Source organism: Anarrhichthys ocellatus, unplaced genomic scaffold (genome assembly GCF_004355925.1).
Source record: "Anarrhichthys ocellatus isolate YVR2014 unplaced genomic scaffold, GSC_Weel_1.0 scaffold5416, whole genome shotgun sequence".
Classification (NCBI taxonomy): Eukaryota; Metazoa; Chordata; class Actinopteri; order Perciformes; family Anarhichadidae; genus Anarrhichthys; species Anarrhichthys ocellatus.
Genome location: NW_022285390.1, coordinates 1 through 3,505, shown reverse-complemented (window position 1 = coordinate 3,505; position 3,505 = coordinate 1). Strand labels below are relative to the sequence as shown.

At 40.1% G+C, this 3,505-nt stretch overlaps 1 long non-coding RNA gene across 1 annotated transcript; it reads left to right on the top strand.

Moving 5' to 3' along the window:
* The first annotated feature begins 198 nt into the window (after positions 1-198).
* Positions 199-3,032, top strand: LOC116379869 (uncharacterized). The gene is made up of 3 exons (XR_004212484.1): positions 199-788; positions 1,021-1,108; positions 3,017-3,032. It is a non-coding gene; the product is annotated as an uncharacterized LOC116379869 (long non-coding RNA).
* The last annotated feature ends 473 nt before the right edge of the window (positions 3,033-3,505 follow it).

Here is a 3,505-nt window from a genome sequence, read left to right as displayed (position 1 = left end):
CACACACACACACACACTAACATACACTCTCACAGACACACACACACACTCTCACTCACACAGACACACACACTCTCACACTCACACAGACACACTCTCACACAGACACACTCACACTCACACACACACACACACTCTCTCACACACACACAGACACACTCACACACACAGACACACACACACACTCACACACACAGACACTCACACACACAAACACACACACTCACTCAGACACACACACACTCAGACACACACACACACACAACAATCCAACGAGCGGTCGAACTGTTAAAAAGATTCTGGTATTTTTGAGTTTGGGCTTTTACTGTGAAGGAGTGACCCGTTGCTTCCTGTTTCCTGCTTTATCCTAGCAACACCTGGAGACAAAACAACAGCTGTTTGTCTCTGTGTTTCCAGAAGTAGAGCATGAGAAAATATACGTTAATTTATGTAGTACCTGTACCCTCATATCAAGCAAAGAAGTAGAAGTGGTAGAAGTAGAAGAAGTGGTATTGGTAGTAGAAGTAGGAGACATGGAGGCTGGAAACATGGCCACACAGATTGCTGCTGATGAATTAGTAAAGCTGTCTGGGGGGCTCTAAGTGGACCTGATCCACTGACCTACTTTACCGTAGACCAGCAGGGTTAATGGAGTCTGGAGGTCTTTAAAGAGGTCTTCAGAGTCCTCGTGAGCTTCACTGACCGTGCTGTTGTCTCCTCGTCTCTCAGATGCGTTCGTGAACAGTCAGGAGTGGACGCTCAGTCGAACGGTACCAGAGCTCAAAGTGGTGAGTTCAGGGGCTCCGGTTACAATGAGTGTTATCACGTCTTTAACGCAGTTACAGGATATGATTCATGATATATGTATATATATTTGACTAAATACATTTAAGAGATGCATACACATAAATGTGCAGAATAAGTTTACAAAATTACAATTAAATTAAACAATAACAATAGAACATAAAATGAGCAAAAATACAATAAAACAGACTTCTTTAATCTGACTGTTTCCCCCAGGGCATTGTGGGTAACCTGGCCAGCGGTAAGTCGGCGCTGGTCCACCGGTACCTGACGGGAACGTACGTCCAGGAGGAGTCACCTGAAGGTAAGAAGCCCCTCCTCCTAAATAAGCCACTCCCCTTTAATACGCCTCTCCTCTTTAAGAAGCTCCTCACGCTGAGCTCAGATCAGCTCATCGGAGCAGAAACAGAGAAGAAGAGAGTCACGCTACGCATCTATATTTAATACGGAGGATTCTACCGTCAGCTGCCTTTGATTCTTCTGGAGATGAATCTGGATTCATAGCTGCCATCAAACTAAAGATATTACAAATAATACCTGCTCCTCAACGTCTACCTGATCCATCAGCTGATATCTTATCACTTTAGTTTTATTAATAACAATCTCATGTGTGTGTTCAGTAGAGCTGGATTAGCTTAGCTTAGCATAAAGACTGGACACCCGGCTTCTGAGAGGAAGTGTGTTCAAATGAAACTAAAGATATGTTATTGTTCATCATTTAACATTAAATCTCAGGAACTGTATTTGTATCCTCTTAAAGGAACCAGAAGGACGGATTTTCCTCCGAGCTCGTGAATCTTTCATCGAGTTCTTTGTGAACAAATAAAAGCGTTCTGGTTAAATATTAAAGCTGCTGCATACTTTACACTCTTCATCACGCTCCTTTAATGTTTCAGCACCTCTTTGCTCTCAGAGAGGTTTCTTCTTCTGCTGTTGATGTGTCGGGGACCACCTCAGGGCTTTTATTGTGAAGGGAGTTCCTTCCTTTAGGCTTTTATTCTGGTAGCCGTTGAATCCACCTTTATATTTACGTGGTACCAGTTTGTTTCTATTGTTGCCTGTTTTTAAATGTTTTAATTAGTTTATTAGTTCTTTATTTTTCTCCTTTTATTTATTTATTCTTTATTATTCTATAAATATTCTATTTATATTTACATTTTTTTTTTTTTTACACAATCTTCCGATCACAAAAAATATTTCCTTAATTAATTATTCAGTCAATAAAAACTTTAATTCTAAAAAACAACTTCCTGCACAGATGTTTCACATTAAAAGCCTTTTAAACGCCGCCTGTCCTCTCCAGGCTTTTACTTTGAAACATCTGCTTGGAGCTCCTGGAGTCCAGCTGTTAGTTCAGATTCATGGTTTCCTCTCTTAAAAAGCATAATTATAATATAAACAAACGTCTTGTTGACCTTTTCTGACCTCTTAAAGCTGTTAAAAACATCAAAGGCTTATTTTAGGGATGTAAACCGTGGCCCCGCCCATAAATCCAGATTTAGGTTTAAGTCCCTCAGTGGAGAGACTCAGAGGGTTCGTTCACAGTTCAACCAGAAGAAGAAGAAGAAGTTCCTGAGGAGAGAAGAAGAAACCAGCAGGACATACGAGCAGAACGTGTTGTTTGGACATTCCTGAGGTCTAAAAATAAGCGTGGGATTTTGGGGGGGGTGGAGCTTGTGAAGGCAACCGCAGCGCCTCAGAGCTGCTGAAACCAGAAGTATTTCCTGGCTGCTGCTCCGTGCTGCATTCAGGGACACTGAGACGTCTGTGTATTGTCTTCTGGATGAATCTGTGAAAATCAAAGAATCAGATTGTTCCTCTGATGAATGATGGACTGTGTCAGCGCTACTTCAAGCTCCAGAGGGTCCTTGAACGCACCATCGGTTAGAGTTCAGGTAAAAAGGAACATAAAGAGGAACGGTCAGTGAAGGCAACAACAGCGTAGCCTTTCACACGTCCTGTTGTATTTAATGGAGGCTGAACAATCCAGAGGACGATAATCATACGTGTTTGTACGCATTCAATTTCAGAATAAGAGCGGTAAACGGGTCCAGCCTCGTTCTCTTCTTCTTCTTCTTCTTCTGCAGGGTGTTTGTGTGCGCTCTCTGGTTCTTCTTCTGTGGTGTTTCTCTCTCTGTTTGACGTGGTGGTGAGTTTCTCTCTCTGCATGTTATTAACTGGCTGCTCTCTGTCTTCTTCTGTGGTAAACCAGCTGACGTGGACGCAGGTAACTATCCTCCTCCTCTTCATCTTCCTCCTCCTCTTCTTCATCTTCCTCCCTCTCTTCCTCTTCTTCTTCTTCTTGCTCCTCCTCTTAATCAGTCCTTCATCTCTTTGTTGAGAACAGTTCAGGTTCAGTGTTTTTTTAAAGTTTATAATAATTAATTAATTGTATCTACATAAATACAGACTGTTATCTACACTATATTACAGATATATATTACGTAAATATAATTATATATATATTATGTAATTATTGTATATTTTTAGCTCTGTCATAAATATAATATTATATACTGTTATGTAGTTTATTTATAAAATAAAACTGATTCATGTTAAATCTTCATCTGAAGAGGAACTGAAGCCGTCACATAAATGTAGTAAAGTATTAATTATATACATACTGTGTGTGTGTGTGTGTACATATATATATATATATACATATGTATGTACACACATATGTATATATATATATATATAT